The sequence below is a fragment of the Triticum dicoccoides genome, chromosome 5B, assembly GCF_002162155.2.
Source record: "Triticum dicoccoides isolate Atlit2015 ecotype Zavitan chromosome 5B, WEW_v2.0, whole genome shotgun sequence".
NCBI classification, from domain to species: Eukaryota; Viridiplantae; Streptophyta; class Magnoliopsida; order Poales; family Poaceae; genus Triticum; species Triticum dicoccoides.
In genome coordinates, this window is record NC_041389.1 from 681,100,128 (window position 1) to 681,121,396 (window position 21,269).

A 21,269-nucleotide genomic window follows, 5' to 3' on the forward strand; every position below is an offset into this window, starting at 1 on the left:
AACAACGTCCATTAGGGATTGGACTTGTGTCTGGAGCACAGATATATTGTCGTGGAAATATCACGTCAGATGTCCTCGTGTAAGGACTTAGTCGTGGAGCCATCACGACGGGTTAGCTTAAGGGGTTAAACTGGACTAAGGACACAAGGGATTTTATACTAGTTCGGCCCCTTCGATGAAGGTAAAGGCCTACGTCTAGTTGTGATGGGATTATTGGGGCCTCGCTAACCAGGGAGCTAAACAAGCTATGCCTGGTTGTCGAGTTGTGTTTCTTGTCCCTGAACCGCCGCCGGGTCGTCCCCTTATATACATGGATTGACGCCCGGCCGGTCTACAGAGTCCCGAGGCCGACTCATACAAGTGTTCGGCTGCGTCTCTCCTTTCCTTATCTTACAACACAAGTTACATGACTATGGCGGTTTACCACTACGGGCCCTAATCCGCCTCTGGGCTCCGGGCCTCTAAGCTCTATAGTAAAGCGCCATCTTCTGATCCTTCGTGGGCTTCAGTATAATTGAGGGTGAACCGGCCCCTCCTGGGCGGTTTATACTCAGTAGTTATATCCCCAACATTAGGCCCCAGATTGATTTGAACTTGTTCATGTCAATCTTCTACACTTAGAAAAATCGTGTAAACATATTCCTTCCTTTCTCATAAACCGCAATGATGTCTTCCCTTTATGAATCTTGTTAAACCGCCGTGACATCATCCTTTGGACACAACAATGGATCATCATGATGTCATCTTTGTAAAAAGTGAATAAAAAGATTCCCTTCATTTAATGTCATCCCGAAAATCGAGGCGACAACTACGCAATTTGCCGCTTTGGGCTCCTCGATTCTCGCGCCAGTCATTTATCCTCGGCCTTATTATAAATAAGCCCCAGGGCCCTTTCTTTTCTTACCCTTCCGTACTTCTTTTTCCTCGCGACGCCCCAGCTCTGAAGCTCCGCCGCCGCAGTCGCTCTTCGGATCTACACCGACACCAGCCGCTGCATCAACCTGTTTGTTCCAGAGACCCTGTCGTGCTCCTCTTCTGCCGAGTGACCCTGGTACACTTATGCCCTGTAACCCTAGATCTTCATTAGGATTCTCAAGTTCGTCCATGTCCGCATCTGTTCATCAGTTCTTTTGTACTCTCTTCTGACATAGCTTCTTTGATTCAACTGTTAGCATAAATCTCGTGCGGTAGTTACTCCGCATCCAGTTTAGCACTTAGTAGATCTTCCTTCTTGTACAGAATCCCCTGATAGAACGCACGAACTTCTCTGCTTTGTTTAAAGCCTTTATAGATCACAGAAAATATTTCTTACTGAAGCTTTGGTAGATCCAAATTAATTCCGCCGATGTGTGAAACCTGTTTCTGTCAACACTTAGGAGATTTTGAACTCAGGCCCTTCTGCCTACGGGCGGTTTACCTTTGATGACCAATCCACCATATACCATTAGCCCTCTCTTAAACCGCCAAACTGAATTTGAATGGTAATTTGCCGGTTTGACACTAAATAATATGCATAAACCGTAAATCGTAAACCGACTTTTATTTTTCCTTTCACAGTTTTTCTTCCAGAATGGCCAAACAATTCTCTGCCTGCAATTGGGTTCCGTCTAAGATTACTCAGACACAAATAAATGGATATGTTACCACTGGCGCTTTAGCCTCCAAAAGGGTCCTTCATTGGCGTGTTCCGGATTCTGAATGCCCTCCTGAACCTCAAGATGGAGAAGTGATTGTTTTTATGCAACACTTAGACAGGGGATTCAGCCCGCCCGGATCAATTTTTTTCGGGATGTCCTTGCAAGCTTCCAGCTCCATCCGCAAGATATTGGACCAAACTCCATGTCCAATATATGCAACTTTCAAGTATTCTGCGAAGTCTATCTTCAAGAAGAGCCATCTGTGGAGTTGTTCCAAGATTTTTTTCACTTAAACTACCGTACAGAGTTCTCTGATGGTCCCAACATAGAACTTGGTGGTGTTTCAATTCAGAAGAGGAAAGAAGTTGACTTCCCTCATGCCAAACATCATAGCCATCCGAAAGATTGGAACCAAACTTGGTTTTATTGCCGGAACACTACCCCTGATGGAGAAAATCCCTTGTCGGGTTATCGCCCTCACTGGCTTAGCAACAACCACCCATTACCTTCACGCTTATCCGCCGCAGAGCAAAGAAATTTTTCTCCTCAAATCGCCAAGGTTCGGGCCCTCATGGCCAACGGCTTAACTGGCATTGATCTCGTCCGCTGCTGGGTATCTTGGGGTATTTTGCCTTTAAGCCGCCACCTCGGATTGATGCATGAATACACTAGCAACATCAAAGACCCTCAACACTATCATGAAGTAGTAATGACGGACCTTGAAGTTACTGAATCTACAAAGATGATGCTTGATGAAACAATCTCTGCATGCAGTCAAACTGGATTGGCACCTTTTTGCATCTCCAATCCTCCACCAGCGGTAAAGTTTATCTTAATATTTACTGATTCGCCTCCGCTTTAACTGTGCGCTAACATTTCTTTGCCTTAATGTTACAGTTCAACATCTCCTTCTGGAAACGAACTAAACCGGGAAGGGTTCGTGCAAAGACCAAAGTTATCAAGAAGGTTTCCAAGAAGAAAACCGCCGAGTCTTCTGATCCGCCAGAAGATGAGGAATCAGACGCAGAGGTAAAACTTGACTTACTTGGTTCCTTATTCGTACATCTTATTGACAATGATTGTTCCCAGGAGGAGGCTGAGGCCAGCCACGCAGACAATGTTGAGGTAATCACTATTTCTTCCGATTCTGACCTTGTCCCGGTTCAAAGAGTTCGCCGCACAGTTCGGAAAGTAAAACTATCTCACCCTCTTGCTCATTTGGATCCAAAATTTTCTTTGAAGACACAGCAAGCTGTAGAAGGTCGCACAACCCGGAACAGTGGTCAGCAAATCACCTCGTCCGGTTTACCAGATACACCAACCCGGAAACAGCGTCCAGAGGTGATTTATTCTCCTGAAAAGCTTTATCCTTTGAAGGGTTTCTTCCGATGCCCACTCAATCCGTCTGATATGAATTATCAGGCATCTTCCAACTCGTCTGGCGGTTCATCAACCACTCAGTTGCCTCCCCTCAAGATCGTCGTTCAGTAAGTATACTTTCTCAAGTTGTTTCTTCATGCGTCGGTTTATCATATTCTAACTTTGGATGTTGTAGCGCCAAGGCCCGATTGAGTAAAAAAGCCAAGACCGGCGGTCATACTGACGATGTTGATCCGGAGAAGACCCCAGGAAATGAGAGCGAAAATCCTGAGATTGCCATAGACCACTCTGCTCCGGAAAATCCAGGTGCTGATGCCAATCCGTTAGAAGCTGAACCGGAGACACAGGTTGATACATCTACTGCTGATGCCACCCCTCCAAGTCCAACTGTTGATCCGCCAAGACCTGTTCCCAAACCGCCGAGCCCTGATGCCAAAACGCCGAGCCCCGCTGCCAAAGCGCCAAGCCCTGCTAAGGGGAATGTCAATCCATCAAGCCCCACCAAGGATGATGACATTGTTATTACTGGCACAACATATACCACTCTAGGCAACCCAGTTGCTTTATCCAAGCATACCGCCAAGGATGAATTTGCATTTATGAACAAGGTGAAAAGCAAAACTGATTTGTCAGATTACGCTGACTTATCTTCTCAAGACCTTCATTCCGGCTTCTTAAACCGTCTCTTCACCAGCCAAGACTATGAGGCCGGTTTGGTAAATTTGATGAAGGAGCGCTATGAGGTAAACCGTTGGATCCTTTACTCTGTACCTTCATTGCATTGTAGCCCCCAAGGGCCGGTTTGCCTTTAGAAAGTCAAACCGGGACTTTGCATATTCCAGACTGTACTTTGTTGATTTTCCTTGTGTATTGTTGATCAAACACACATTAGCCCCCAAGTGCCATGATTAAAACTTGTATTAATCCGTGGGACTTCAATAATCAGTAGAAAAAAGTAATCCTGATTAGCCCCCAAGTGCCAAGTGTATAACTGGTTATATGTTTGGGACTTTCAAAAAGGTATTGATATGCTCTTCTTACTATTGCAGAGTGAGATAAATCAACAAGTCTCCTAGATTGCCGATCTTTAAGAAAATTTGAAATCCCAACAGGCAGAAACCACCAAGGCTAGGGATGAATTGAAAACTGCCTTAATCACCATGGAGCAGCTCAAAGAATGGTTCAAATCTGAGCGGACTAACTGGGATACCAAAAAGGCTGGATTGCTGAAGCGGGCGGAAGACGCTGAATCGGCTCTTAAACCGGTGCTGGAAGAGCTTATTGGATTAAAGCGCCAAATCAATGCCATGACTTCTGCAATATTTGGTAAGTACCGTTTGCCGATGCTTTTATGAATATTCCGCTTTGAAATTTTGTCGGTTTAATATGAAATCGTTAAACCGCTCTAGGTGGCCGCATTGCCCAGCTGGGCTCTGATATGCGGAGGAAGCTCAACGTTGCTTATACGCTGATTGAACAGTTCTATACCGGTGCCCAACGGGTTATCTGCGCAACTTCTTATGAAAATGCAGCCCCAACACTGATCAAGGACACTCTGGCTAAGTTATCTATGACGCTAGCTCAGATAGAAGAAGTGAAGCAATCCGCCGCCAGGGCTGGCGCTTTGTTACCACTGACCCGAGCCAAGGCATGGATAGCTGACCTTGATCCGGTCGATATTGCCAAGGGCTTTCCTAGTGAACAGGAAAATGGGGCAGTGTTTGATAACGACGCCCTCAAACGTGTGACAAGGGAGACGCGTCCTATGGTGAGTCAATTGGCAGAAGAAGCAAACGTGACGGTTCACCGGTCCTTCTATGATGCTGACAACAAACGGGTTGAGGCTGTCATTCCAGAAGTGCAAAACCTTATTCCGCCAATCCGTAAGCACACTTACGCCCCTGACGTTGATCCGACTGATCTTATAAGTGAAGAGGCTGTCTTTTAGGCCTTAACCCAGATTGACTGGACCATCACTGACTTCCAACCACTGGATGGAGATGAGGAGGTTGAACCGATGCCAGATGACCCATCTACTTCACATCAACATGGCGATGATGCTTGATCCAACAATCCAGTTGATATTGCACAAAACTGTCCGATTTAAGACAATTCCATATTTTGGGTTGTTTAAGCGCCTTGTAATAGGGTAGCAAGAACACTTTGATCTGCTACCATCGTGCAGTGAGAAATACTTTATGTGATCCATCATGAAAATTTCAATGTTGGCTCATATATCATAAGATGCAATACCTATGTCTGCATAGAAAGAATTGTCCTTGTACTGATGTTGTATAAGAAGTCATGCCGGGTTACGATGAACACCAGATGATCAAAACTGGCGACAAGTAGTCAAAGCCAGGCCGGATTAATAAACTCCGGTTTAATAATATGTTCGTCAACTTTTAGTTGAGATCGAAGCTAGGTTAACAAACACCGGGTTAATATGATGACTGAAAAGCCATTCCAGATCGAAGATGCCGGTTTAACACAAAAATCATCAATAGAAAAATAGTGACAAGTGCAAATAAAACCGTGTAATCGAGGCTTTTCAAGGGCTGCCAGGCCCAAATTCGAGGCTTTTCATGGGCTGCCAGGCCGCTGAGCTAAACCATTTGACAAAGCCTTTTAAGATGGGCCTCCAACTAACCAATCACCGTTTTAACTTTGACAAGTTCAGGGTCTCAATGAGAGTAACTATCAAACGTTCGGAGGGTCATGCCAGGATTACCTGGATAGGAGTGGCTTACTTGATGAAGGCAAGTTAACCAGGGGTTTTAGGTAAATATACCAGGTTCCAAGCCGTGGGTCGATACCCAGTTACAAGGGTCCGTTCAAACTCCTTGGTATTTGACACAAGGAGCCCCCAAGAAACATGATGAGCTATGCTCATTGAGTGCCTATGTTTGAGCTGTCATAGCATCCAGACTCTCTTTGGCACTTCGGGTGTGAAGCTCCCAAGCTGTATTGTGGCATAATAGCCGGTATAATAGGTAATACTCCGCTTTGTCAGCTGAAGCCCCCATGCAACTCAAAGGATATTTGAGAAAAAATAGCAGAGGCCCTGCTTGTAGCAAGGATGTTGGTTTATTTCATTGATCATAATATATACATTGTAGAAATATGTACATAAGCAAAGCCTATGGCTCAAGTGTAGTAAGGCCGTAGGAGAGCTATGTTCCATGGCCGCCGGGTCTCCTCCTCAGAAGTGCGTGTGTTATCTCGAACGTCGATTAGGTAGTATGATCCGTTGTGCAGATTTTTGCTGACCACAAAGGGTCCTTCCCAAGGTGGGGATAACTTGGGCATGTCGGTCTGAACCTGGATGAGCCGGAGCACCAAATCGCCTTCTTGAAAGGTTCTTGTACTAACCCGACGGCTATGATAACGCTGCATGTCTTGCTGGTAAACCGCCAAACGGGCTAAAGACATATCTTTTTTTTCATCTAACAGGTCCAACGCCTCCTGGCGGGCTTGCTCATTGTCCGCTTCAACATAATTAGCAACCTAGGGCGAATCGTGACGAATATCGCTTGGCAGGACCGCCTCTGCCCCATACACCATGAAGAAAGGCGTGTAATCCGTCGATCTGTTGGGAGTGGTGTTGATACTACATAATACAAAAGGTAGTTCTTCCACCCAACAACCTGGCGTCCGCTTTAAAGAAACCATAAGCCGAGGTTTAATAACCTTCAAGATTTCTTGATTAGCTCTCTCTGCTTGACCATTGGTCTGGGGGTGCACCACGGATGCTAAGTCAAGCCGGATGTGTTCTCTTTGACAAAAATCTTCCATCTCACCTTTAGAGAGGTTTGTGCCATTATCCGTGATGATGTTGCATGGGAAACCAAAGCGGAAGATAATCTTTTTGAGAAATTGAACCACCGTAGCCGCATCACACTTGCTGACAGGCTCCGCTTCAACCCACTTGGTAAACTTGTCAACCGCCACCAGCAGGTGGGTCTTCTTATCCTTGGAGCGTTTAAAGGGTCCCACCATGCCAAGCCCCCAAGTGGCAAATGGCCAAGTGATGGGAATCCTCCTTAATTCTTGAGCCGGAACATGTGCTCTGCGTGAAAACTTTTGACAAGCATCACATCACTTTACCAGATCCTCCGCATCAACATGAGCTCTCAACCAGTAGAACCCATGACGAAAAGCTTTTGCAACCAAAGACTTTGAACCGGCATGATGACCACAATCCCCCTCATGAATTTCCCGTAGGATCTCTTGGCCTTCTTCCGGAGAAACACAACACTGAAATACGCCTGAAACGCGGCAGCGGTGTAACTTGCCATTGTGAATAACCATGGACTTGGAGCGCCGGACTATCTGCTGAGCCACGACTTCATCAGCTGGTAACTCGCCCCGGTTCATATACGCCAGATATGGAACCGTCCAATCCAGCACAGCGTGCAAAGCGGCCACTAATTGAGCCTCCGGATCAGGAACAACCAAATCCTCCTCTGTAGGCAACTTAACAAACCGGTTATGCAAGATATCTAGAAAGGTATTGGGAGGTACCGGTTTAGGCTGAGATCCAAGCCGGCTTAAAGTGTCTGCTGCTTCGTTTTTGCGCCGATCGATATGCTCAACCTGATACCCTTTGAAGTAACCCGCCACAATATCCACCTCACATCTGTAAGCCGCCATGAGTGGATCCTTAGAATCCCAAGTGCCAGAAACTTGCTGAGCCACCAGATCAGAGTCTCCAAAGCATCGTACCCAGCCGATACGTCTCCAATGTATCTATAATTTATGAAGCATTCATGCTATATTCCTATGTGTTTTGAATGACTATGGGCTTTATTATACACTTTTGTATTATTTTTTGGACTAACCTATTAACCGGAGGCCCAGCCCAGATTTGTTGTTTTATGCCTATTTCAGTGTTTCGAGGAAAAGGAATATCAGACAGAGTCAAAACGGAACGAAATCAACTGGAGAAGTTATTTTTGGAAGGAAAGCCACCCGATGGACTTGGAGTGCACGTCAGGAGATACGGGAGGTGCTCACAAGGGTGGGGGGCGCGCCCTTCCCCCTGGGCACGCCCCCTGCCTCGTGGGGCCTCCGTAGCTCCTCCGACGTACCCCCTGCACCCATATATACTCTTGTACCCTAAAACTTCCAGAACAGAACCTAGATCGGGAGTTTCGCCGCCGCAAGCCTCTGTAGCCACCAAAAACCAATCGGGACCCTATTCCGGCACCCTGCCGGAGGGGGATCCCATCACCGGAGGCCATCTTTATCATCCCGGTGCTATCCATGATGAGGAGGGAGCAGTTCACCCTCGGGGCTGAGGGTATGTACCAGTAGCTATGTGTTTGATCTCTCTCTCTCGCGTTCTCCCTCGTGTCCCCTCTATGGCACGATCTTGATGTATCCCGAGCTTTGCTATAGTAGTTGGATCTTATGATGTTTCTCCCCCTCTACTCTCTTGTGATGAATTGAGTTTCCCCTTTGAAGTTATTTTATCGCTTTGAGTCTTTATGAACACTTGATGTATGTCTTGCATGGGATAACCATGGTGACAATGGGTTATTCTATTGATCCACTTGATGTATATTGTGGTGATCAACTTGCGGGTTTCGTGACACTTGGGAACCTATGCATAGGGGTTGGAACACGTTCTTGACTCTCCGGTAGTAGCTTTGGGGCACTCTTTGAAGTACTTTTATGTTGGTTGGATGAATCTGAGATTGTGTGATGCATATCGTATAATCATGCCCACAGATACTTGAGGTGATAATGGAGTATCTAGGTGACATTAGGGTTTTGGTTGATTTGTGTCTTTAGGTGTTATTCTAGTACGAACTCTTTTATAGATCGATCCGAAAGAATAACTTTGTGGTGGTTTCGTACCCAACCATAATCTCTACGTTTGTACTCCGCTATTAGTGTCTTTGGAGTGACTCTTTGTTGCATGTTGAGGGCTTGTTATATGATCTATCTATGTTATTATTGTTGAAAGAACTTGCACTAGTGAAAGTATGAAGCCTAGGCCTTGTTTCCTACCATTGCAATACCGTTTACACTCACTTTTACCGCTCGCTACCTTGCTGTTTTTATTATTTCAGATTACAAAAACCTATATCTACTATCTATTTTGCACTTGTATCACCATCTCTTCGCCGAACTAGTGCACCTATACAATTTACCGTTGTATTGGGTGTGTTGGGGACACAAGAGACTCTTTGTTATTTGTTTGCAGGGTTGTTTGAGAGAGACCATCTTCATCCTACGCCTCCTATGGATTGATAAACCTTAGGTCATCCACTTGAGAGAAATTTGCTACTGTCCTACAAACCTGTGCACTTGCAGGCCCAACAACGTCTACAAGAAGAAGGTTGTGTAGTAGACATCACTGGCTTAAGTTCATCTCCTTGGCCACTCGGAGCCTCGTACTCAGCTGCATTGTTAGTACAGGGGAACATTAAACGGAGGACATAACCTTCTAATGTACTGTCCGGTTTGTCCTCTGTTGCTTGTAACTCGGTCCAATCAATTATGAAATCCACAAGTGCTTGAGATTTTATGGTTGTTCAAGGTACGTACTTCAAACCATGTGGACCAAGTTCATTTGCCCATTTTGCAACCCGGCCAGTTGCCTCCCTGTTCTGAATTATATCACCCAACGGAGCTGAACTAACAACCGTAATGGGATGGCCATGGAAATATTGCTTGAGCTTCCGACTTGCCATAAAAACCCCATATACGAGCTTCTGCCAATGCCGATATCGCTGCTTTCACTTGATAAGTACCTCACTAATATAGTAAACCGTCTGTTGAACCGGGTACTCCTTACCAGCCTCCTTGCGCTCAACCACAATGGCCACACTGACAGCACGGGCATTAGCAGCCACATACAACAACAAGGGCTCCCTGTCAACCGGAGCAGCAAGGACCGGCGGTTCAACCAACTGTCGCTTCAAGTCTTCAAACACCGTATTAGCCGCATCACTCCAGACAAAGGTATCTGTTTTCTTCAGCATCTGATATGGAGGGATCGCCTTCTCTCCCAAACGGCTGATAAACCGGCTTAGGGATGCAATCCACCCTGCTAGACGCTGAACATCATTGATGCACGCCGGTTTTGCCAAAGATGTAATTGCTTTAATCTTTTCCGGGTTAGCCTCAATGCCTCTGTTGGACACCAGAAAGCCTAGAAGCTTGCCGGCCGGAACCCCAAAGACACACTTGTCCAGATTGAGCATCATCTTTTAAACTCGCAAATTGTCAAAGGTCTCCTTGAGATCATCTATCAGTGTCTCCTTCTTCCTAGATTTTACCACAATGTCATCAACATAGGCATGAACATTGCACCCAATCTGAGTATGAAGACAATTCTGCACACAACGCTGATAAGTTGCCTGGGCACTCTTGAGCCCAAAGGGCATAGAAACATAGCAGAAGGCTCCAAAGGGAGTGATGAAGGCGGTCTTCTCCTGGTCCTTAACTGCCATTTCGATTTGATGATAGCCTAAATAAGCATCCAACAAACTCAAACGCTCACAACCCAGCGTTGCATCAATGATCTGATCAATACGCGGGAGAGCAAAAGGATCGGCCGGACAAGCTTTGTTCAAATCTGTGTAATCCACACACATGCGCCAAGTGTCGTTTTTCTTAAGAACAAGCACTGGATTAGCCAACCACTCTGGGTGGAATACTTCAACGATAAACCCAGCAGCCAAGAGTCGGGCTACCTCTTCACCAATTGCCTTGCGCCTCTCCTCGTTAAAGCGACGAAGAAATTGCTTGACCGGTTTAAACTTGGGATCAATATTGAGAGTGTGCTCAGCGAGTTCCCTCCGTACACCTGGCATGTCAGAAGGTTTCCATGCAAAAATGTCCCGGTTCTCACGGATGAACTCGATGAGCATGCTTTCCTATTTCGGATCCCGATTGGTGCTGATGCTAAACTGCTTAGATGAATCGCCAGGAACAAAGTCAACAAGTTTAGTCTCATCAGCCGGTTTGAAATGCATGGTCGGGTCATGCTCAGTGGTAGGCTTCTTCAGAGGGGTCATGTCTGCTGGATCAACATTTTCCTTATAAAACTTCAGCTCCTCTATAGCACAAACGGACTCAGCATAGGCCGCATCACCTTCCTCGCAATCCAAAGCGATTTTACGACTCCCGTGAACCGTAATGGTCCCTTTATGACCCGACATCTTGAGTTGTAAGTAAATATAACAGGGCCTCGCCATGAAATTTGCGTAAGCCGGTCGCCCAAACAGTGCATGGTACGGGCTCTGGATCCTCACCACTTCAAAGGTCAATGTCTCAGACCGGGAATCATGTTCATTACCAAACACAACTTCCAAATCGATCTTACCAGCAGGATATGCCAATTTACCTGGTACGACACCATGAAAAACAGTATTGGATGGTTTAAGACTCTTGTATGTTAACCCCATGTGACAGAAGGTTTCATAATACAGAATGTTGATACTGCTCCCTCCATCCATGAGTACCTTGGTGAAGTTATAACCTCCCACCTGAGGTGCCACCACCAACGCCAGGTGACCCTGATTGTCAACCCGGGGCGGACGATCCTCTCTGCTCCACACGATAGGTCTCTCAGACCACCGCTAATAACGTGGTACCGCGGGTTCAATAGCATTAACAGCCCTCTTGTGAAGCTTCTAATCACGCTTGCACAAACTAGTGGTGAACACATGATACTGCCCACCATTCAATTGCTTTGGGTGACTCTGATAACCCGACTGCTGTTGATTTCCCTGATTACTCTGCTGGTTATTACCACCTTGGTTGTTCTGGTTGCTCTGATTATTCTGAAATCCAGAGTTTGAAACACCGCCACCATGAAAACCTGGACCCGAACCACCTGATGGACCCTGATCATACCGGAAAAGAACAGAGTTTTTGAACTCCTTCATAATGTTACAATCTTTCCAGAGATGCATTGCAGGAGCCTCCTTGGTCCCATGCTTTGGGCAGGGTTGATTCAACAAATGTTCCAGATTCATTCCGCCGCCGCGCTGGGGCGGTTCACCCTTACGACGCTGCACATTAGCATTAGCTACAAAATCTGAATCCACTTTACGCTTACCGTTATTTCCATGGCCTCCTTGGTTGTGCTGCTGTCCCTTTGCACCGCTGTTCTTCTTTCCCTTCTCCGGTTTCTCCTCATCAGAATCGAGATCCTTGGTATTATCAGAATCAGCATACTTGACCAAGGCGGCCATAAGGGTGCCCATGTCATTGTAGTGACGCTTGAGTCGTCCCAACTTCATCTTCAGTGACTTAAACCGGCAATTACTCTCCAAGGTGATGATTGCCGAGCCAGCATTAATACGGTCCGATGAATGCAAGACTTCTGAAACCCAGCGCATCCAATGAGTTGTTGACTCGTTCTCCCCTTGCACAGAGGCATCGAGATCCACAATGGACATAGGCTGCTTACATGTGTCCTTGAAATTGGCTATAAACCGGGCCTTCAACTGGTCCCATGACTCGATGGAATTAAGCGGTATGTTTTTCAACCAAGTGCGGGCTGTTCCCTCCAACATCATCATGAAGTACTTTGCACAAGCCGCTTCATCAACGTCCAACATCTCCATTGCCATCTCATAACTTTCCACCCACGCCTCGAGTGGCTGATCAGCGGTGTAATTCGGCACCTTACGTGGACCCTTAAACTCCTTAGTCAAGCACACATTATAGAGAGCCGGAATAAGGCACGGCACTCCCCACGAACTGAAAGCAACTCCGACGCCTCGATCTACTGACGCTGCTGGCTGAACCGGGGCGGGTTGATATCGACCCATATGTTGTGCTGCCAAAGCGGCCTCCCTTCACGCTCTGCCATTATCCACCACGTCCTGAGCGTTCATATCACCATGCGCCGGATTAGGCCCCTGAGGGACAATGCGGCGCCGCACACTGCTAGACACCTCCGGTTCATCTATATGCCTGCTATAGCTTTTACTCGGTCGCGGGGTTAAGTGAACCCTGTCTCGGCTATATGAATAAGCTTGCTGCTGTGTCAAAGCTGTTTGAAGAAGATCCCGTGCCCGCCGAGTCTCAACCGCTGCCGGCGATTCACCTTCAATCAGAATAGTGGTCAATCGGGATGCTGCCGCTATAATATTGTCCAATGGGGTAGAGAAGTGACCCGGCGGCGGTGTGGTATACCGCGGAGGGTTGTCCATACACTGAGGCGGACCCATCACCTGAGGTTGATCCGGCGCCCCAGTTCTTGGATCGGTATTCCGGTTTACGGCTGGCGGATTACTAGTTCCTTCTCTCGGTGTTCCAAAGAGATTCATCGCATTGTAATTCGACGGTAGGCGAGATTGATGTCTCCTCCGGAATACTTGATTTGAAGCGTTCTGATCCATAGAAAGTTGATGACTCTTGGCTTGAATCCTCTGTGCCTGAGCATCTAAAGCGGCCCGCTCTTCAGCCATCCTGGTTTCCTCAGCTGCTAAGTCCGCTTTGGCTTGCATTATCTGATCCTTCAGACTAGCAATGTCCGCATTGTGCTGATCCTGTGTTGCTGGTGTAACTGCTGTGGTTAACAAGGCCGCCCAGGCATCCATCAAACCGGAAAGAACTTGAGCCGGCTGGCGCACGAAGCCTCCTGCCCCTGCTACTGGTCCAGATGCCACCGCAGTAGAGTTTTGCAAGGTCAGCTGTGTTCCAGCCATGAAGATTCCGGCGTGGTTTGGCATTTCAAGGAATTCCGGAATACTGTTGCCATTGGAAAACCCTTCAAACACGCCATCCTGAACTTGGTATAAGGATTCAGTTTCACCAGATGATTCGCCGTCGGAATAATCGACCGTGTCACCCTCAGACGCCGGTTCAGATCCGATCTCGTGGACACATCCTATGAACGCATGCTTCATGGGAGGCTGAATCCGGGCGGGGCTTGCACGCTGAGCCGTTTCAGCGAGGTCGGTGCAGATGTCCGGCTCAGGGCCCGGTTCGCTGATCTTCCGATGAAGACGTGAATTCCGCCAAAGGGGACCCGGTACCCATACTCGATTGAGCCGGCCTCGGGGCCCCAGCCTGCATCGTCGATGTAGAGCTTGCCGCGATGACTCTTGGTCATCCGGCCCGCCACGTATCCTTTGAGTCCTTCAAAGCTGCCCTTCAAGAACTCGAAACCGTCGTGCGATACCCCCACGGTGGGCACCAACTGTCGTGGAAATATCACGTCAGATGTCCTCGTGTAAGGACTTAGTCATGGAGCCATCGCGATGGGTTAGCTTAAGGGGTTAAACCGGACTAAGGAAACGAGGGATTTTATACTAGTTTGGCCCCTTCGATGAAGGTAAAGGCCTACGTCTAGTTGTGATGGGATTATTGCGGTCTCGCGAACAAGGGAGCTAAAAAAGCTATGCCTGGTTCTCGAGTTGTGTTTCCCTGAACCGCCGCCGGGTCATCCCTTTATATACATGGATCGATGCTTGGTCGGTCTATAGAGTCCCGAAGCAGACTCATACAAGTGTTCGGCTCGGTCTCTCCTTTCCTTATCTTACAACACAAGTTACATGACTATGGCGGTTTACCACTACGGGCCCTAATCCGCCTCTGGGCTCCGGGACTCTAAGCTCTATAGTAAAGCGCCATCTTCTGATCCTTCGTGGGCTTCAGTATAGTTGAGGGTGAACCGGCCCCTCCTGGGCGGTTTTATACTCAGCAGTTATATCCCCAACATATATCACTCTGTCTAGCAGGAAGATTTTATTCAGTAGGCGATTTGGACGAGGTTACCTTGACAACCAACCCAGAATTACGCAGGAAGGTGCTTTTTGCACTGTTAGTGGAGAGATACTGACGCACTGCAGCAAGAGATGACATTGTGCCTGTAGTAGCCTCGTCACCTTCAGGTGGTTGTGGCTGTTCAATCATTTGTTCCATAGCTTCCTTAAAGTTTGAACTTGTAGATTAGTGTACCAGATAAGTTACTAATGAGACAAAAATAAACAAAGTAGGTTAAACGTTTATACATAACTTATTTTGGTGAACTACTATAATACATTAGCATGTATTGTAGTGCCAACTACATAATAAAAGCACTTTCAGAACATATGTCCATGTAGCATGCCTACTGTATTGTCTATTTCCTCACATTCATTGACATCTAAGGATAAAGAGACATGGTTTAAAGTTGGATGAACATAGTATGACATCATTCATATCATGGGAAAACAGATATAAGTCGAACAGGCTATTTTATCATTGTGTGCGCACATGAACATAACAACTAGATTACAAATCAAGACCAAAAGAATATCCTTCATCTCTTTTAAACCGTGTAAGGTGAAATGATACGTTAAGACAATTGTGTACAAAAGTGAACAGAGTAACCGACATTGGCTACAAACCAAGTAGTTAAATGAAAACATCACAGTACGAATCAGTTCAAGGCAGGAGGAGTAAGGACTTACAACAACGGCTTGAGCTGGTGTGCTCATGCCCTTCATCTTGCTGGTGTGGCAATCCTTGAAGATTTGCATTGCATTCGGTTCAGGTTCTTTTTGGTCCGCACGGGCTTTCCTCTGTATTTGGAACAAGTCAATATAGATACGATAATATGGCACAAAATAAGAAGGAAGTAGCAGCTATTTACAAGAGCCTCACAGTGTGCAATATAGCTACGAGATCCTATTGTGTGTTGGAATTTCACTTTAGAACGGTTGGTTTTGTTCTTCAAACAGTTAGCCTAGAAGAAGATACACTTGTAAGGCACATACATAAATACAAGTTCAATATGTGGTCTGATCAAATACATATAGCCTACCTGATACTTTGGATCAAACCAGTGTTTAACTAGGGTTGTCCAATCTTCATCTGTAATATATTCCACTGGAGATGTTTGGGCGATTTCATTGTTAGCCTTGCCTTCAAAGTGAGATTTTCTAAGGTGGTACCGATACTGTCGCAGAGCAGACTGAAAAACATGAGTGCATGCTTGTTTAGTTGCACCATCTTTCAGATCCAACTTGAACCTCATCTGTTGAGAAAAGAATGTGAGTCTTATTAGGAGGAAGCTAGAAAGAATGGGACAGAGCAAGACAATATTACTAATTGCGATTAATAACATTACTTACGGATAAATGGTCAAGGAAGGTGTTAAACTGGGTATTGTCTTTCTCATTCCTGTACTGGATCCACGTTGGGAGGATACGCGCATGACACCTAACGGCAACGGCTGCCTCTGATACTAACTTGGCTGACTCTGTAGCATCATGTGGCCTTTTTAAACCTGCCTCAAAACGGATCTCCATTCTTCCTCCTTTAGATTTTGTTAATCTGTCAAGCATTATCCCTGATGTCTGTTTCCGCTTGCGCCATGGTGCTAGTTCAACAACGAATATGGAAAGTGTTAGTGTACATCAAACTGTGAGAGTACATATAAAGGAGCATGCAACTGCAACTTGACTCGGTCAGGTACCGTCTTGGTGTTGATGCTCATGAGGTTCATCTGATCTTGCCAAGTCCTGTTGTGTCAGCAGTGCTTCGGAAGTAGTGTTAGGTGTGAAGGCAGCTTGGGAACTGGCCAGTTCCGGAGCAAACGAACGAGTAACTGGTTGAGATGCTGGTACAGTTGAAGCGGATGCTGCAGCTGGTGGAGCAGGTGATATTGTGTTTGTAGATTTAGCCGGTGGACTTGGACCTTCTACTGCACTATAAGTACCAGCAGAATCTCGACGGCAGAACCTTTTCCGTTTCACCCGACGAGTAACAACACTCCCTACTATATTATTTTCCTTGCTCTTTTTTGACTTTGCCATGTCAAGCTGTACCCACAACACAAAAGAATAAAATCACTCTTCAGAACTCATTGATGCATGATACAGACAAGCAATACTTATGTAAGACAACAGTATGAGGATGGAATATGTAAGAAAAACAGGACGGCATGACATATTCCCAGCTACAATGTGCAAACTAAGCAGAAGGATTTTCAAGAAAATAGAAGTAATGCAAGCTAGACACCATATGAAAAATGCAACCAATATTACTCTGCCAAGTTAAAAGTGTCTTGTCATAAGTGGCAATTCGAAAAACTAGAAGCAGTACAACATAGAAATCAATGCAAGATGCAACCACTATCAAACTGCCATGTTAAAAGCGTCCAATCATGAGTTACTGATGCGGGATACACAACAGCAGTACTTTGATGTAAGAACATGGTATGATAGACAGATGCAGTGTATTCTAGACACAGAAAGCCATGCCATATGCACATGTATAACGTATAAACTCAGCAGGTGCAATTTAATCAAAATAGAAGAAATACAGGCTAGACAACATATGCAACATGAAACCAATTATCACAGTGTCAGCTTAGAGCAAGCACCTACGATGGTGGAGTGCGGGAGATGAACTCATCATGTAGACTTGGGACTTCAACTTCATTAGTAGTAGCAGTGGCAAATCTAGAGAGTCTCGGTTTGCGTCGGTGCGGAGTACCACCAACATCCCTAACTTACTCTTTTCCTTCCTATTTTCTTATATTGCCTTATGAAGTCAAAACCACAAGAAGATGAATAAAATTAGCTCTGCATAACTGGTTGATGCATGATACAGACGAACGCTACTTTGATGTAAGGCAAGCGCATGATAGGAGGATGGAATATATACAAAAAAGACAGCGTTTCATATTCACACGTACGATAGGAGGATGGAATATGTATGAAAAAACAGTAAGCGGAAGGCATTTCAACAAAATTAGAAGAAATGAAAGCTAGGCACCATATGAACATGACCCCAATATCACTCTATTAGGTAAAAAGTGTCTCGTCGTAAGTGCCATTTCAAGAAATTAGAAGCAGTAGAAGCTAGAAGACAATGCAAGATGCAACCTACATCACAGTCCCAAGTTAAATGTATCTTATGGGTAAGTGATCGTTGCAAGTATAAGTTGTAAGCTACGCAGATGCAATTCTACATAATCAGAAGCAATACAAAGTAGACATCATATGGAAAACACAACCATGTATAACAGTTCCAAGTAAGAGCAAGCACCTGTGATGGTGGAGTAGGGGAGATGTGCTCATCATGTACACGTATGTTCTAGAAAAAGGAACACGTGTCATATTCACAGGCATTATGTGTAAAGTAAGCAGATGCAATTCAAGTTAGAAGCAATACAAGCTAGACATCATACGCAACATGCAACCACATATAATAGTGTCAAGTTAGAGCAAGCACGAGTAGAATCTTTAGAGACCCCCTGTTTGAGTTGCTCCGAAGGACCACCATCATCCACTCCCGGACTAATTTCCTTCAGCTGTAATGATTTTGCATTGTGAAGTCAAACTGATAAGAAAAAGGAATAAAATTCGTTCTTCAGAACTCATTCATGCATGATACTGACGAACACTACTTGGATGAAAGGCAAACACATGATGCGAGGATGGAATATGTATGAAAAACAGGATGGTGTGACATATTCACACCTATGATGTGGTAACTAAGCAGAAGGCATTTCAACAAATTAGAAGCACTGCAAGCTAGACACCATATGAAAGATGCAACCAATATCACTCTGCCAAGTTCAAACTGTATGGCGTTTCAACAAATTAGAAGCAGTATATGCTAGAAATCATACGCAAGACACAACCAATATCACAGTGGCGACTTAAAGGTGCCTTATCATAAGTGACTGATGCGGGATATGCAAGAATAGTAGTCTGATGTAGAAACAGGAACACATGTCATATTCACAGGCATTATGTGTAAAGTAAGCAGATGCAATTCAACATGCAACCACATATAATAGTGCCAAGTTAGAGCAAGCACCTGTGATGGTGGAGTAGGGGAGATGTGCTCATCATCTACACAGCTACGTTGACTGTCTAGCCTTGCGTTGTCTTGCGAATCTTGTTGGGAGGATGGCGGAGTAGAATCTGTAGAGAATCTCCGTTTCAATTGCTCAGAAGGACCACCATCATCCAATGCCTTGTGAGGTCAAACCGACAAGAAAAAGGAATATCATTCGCTCTTCAGAACTCATTCATGCATGATACTGACGAACACTACTCTGATGAAAGGCAAAGTCATGATACGAGGATGGAATATGTACGAAAAAATGGACGGCTTGACATATTCACACCTATGATGTGGTAACTAAGCAGAAGGCACTTCAACAAATTAGAAACACTGCAAGACACCATATGGAAGGTGCAATCAATATCACTCTGCCAAGTTAAAACTGTCTTGTCATAGGTGGCGTTCATCAAACTAGAAGCAATACATGCTACAAATCATATTCAAGACGCAAACCAATATCACACTGCCAACTTAGAGGTGTCCCATCATAAGTGACTGATGCAGGATACACAAGAAGAGTAGTTTCATGTAAGAACATGGTGCGATAGACATATATAGTATGTACCAAAAACAGAAAAGCGTGTCATATTCACATGTATCATGTGTAAGCTAAGCAGATGCAATTTACACTAATTAGGAGCAATACGAGCTAGACACCATATGCAACATGCAACCAGATATCACACTGCCAAGTTAGAGCAAGCACCTTGGATGGTGGAGTAGGGGAGCGGAGACTTGGACCATGTAATGCACTATCAGTACAAGGAGAATTGGTACAAATGCTCCGTTTATGTTGCTGCAGAGGACCACCATCATCGCCTTCCTTACTCTTTTCCTTCCTCTTTCTTGATTTTTACTTGTCAAGTCAAACCCACAAGAAAAAGGAATAAAATTTGCTCTTTAGAACTTATTGATGCATGATACTGACGAACACTACTTTCATGTAAGGCCGCCGCATGATAGGAGGATGGAATATGTATGAAAAACAGAACGGCGTGACATATTGACATGTATGATGTATAAAGTGTAAACTAAGCACAAGGTGCTTGAACTTGTTAGAATCGATGCAAGCTAGAAACCATATGAAAGATGAAACCAATATCACTCTGCCAAATTAAAAGGGTGCCCTAACAAATGTATTTGACCAAATTAGAAGCAATACATGGCAACAGGCTAGAAATAATATGCAATATGCAACGAATAAAGGTGACTCATCGTAAGTGATTGATGCAGGATACAAAAGAGAGGTAGTTTCATGTAAGAACAAGGTTAACACATAGATGTAGTGTGTACCAAAAATAGGAAGGCATGTCATATTCACAAGTATAGTGTGTAGACTAAGCAGAATGCAATTTACCCTAATTAGAAGCGTTACAAGCTAGACACCGTATGCAATATGCAACCACATATCACATTGCGAAGTTGGAGCAAGCACCTGTGATGGTGGTGTAGGGGAAGTGCTGTCTTCAGGTACAGAGCAACGTTCAATATCTTTATTTAGGCTTGCTGTTTCTTGAGAATCATGTGGAGAGGATGAAATTGCATTCTTTATAAGAGTATTGCGTCTCATATTAACCCACGTGCATGACTGTCTCATCATAAGCGATAGACGCAGGATACACAAGAACAGTAGTTTGATGTAAGAACATGGTGTGATAGGCAGATGTAGTATGTACCAAAAACAGGAAGGCGTGTCATATTCACATGTATAATGTGTAAGCTAAGGAGATGTAATTTAACAAATTAGGAGCATTGATGAGGGATACACAAGAAAAGTAGTTTGATGTAAGAACATGGTTGATAGAAAGACGTAGTATGTACCAAAAACAGGAAGGCATGTCATATTCACAGGTATAATGTGTTAACTAAGCAGATGCAATTTACCCTATTTAGAAGCATTACAAGGTAGACACCATATGCAACATGCAACCACATATCACACTGCCAAGTAAGAGCAAACACCTGCAATGGTGGTTTGGGGGAATTGCGGTGATCAACTAGAGAGCTATGTTGACTATCTTCATTTAGCCTTGCTGTTTGTTGAGAATCATGTGGGGAGGATGACACTCCACTCTTTAAACGAGTAGGGCGTCTCACAGCAACCCACCCGGGTGACTGTCTCATCATAAGTGATTGACGAGGGATACAAAAGATCATTAGTTTGATGTACAAACATGGTTAATAGACATATATAGTATGTATCAAAAACAGGAAGGCATGTCATTATCAAAGGTATAATGTGTAAAGTAAGCAGATGCAATTTAACCAAATTGGAAGCAATACAAGCTAGACACCATATGCAACATGCAACCACATTTGACAGCGCGAAGTTAAAGCAAGCACCTGGGATGGTTGTGTGTGGAAATTGAGATCATCAACTGCAGAGCTACGTTTACTGTCTCCAACTGCTGACACTGCACCCATTAGAGCGCTGAA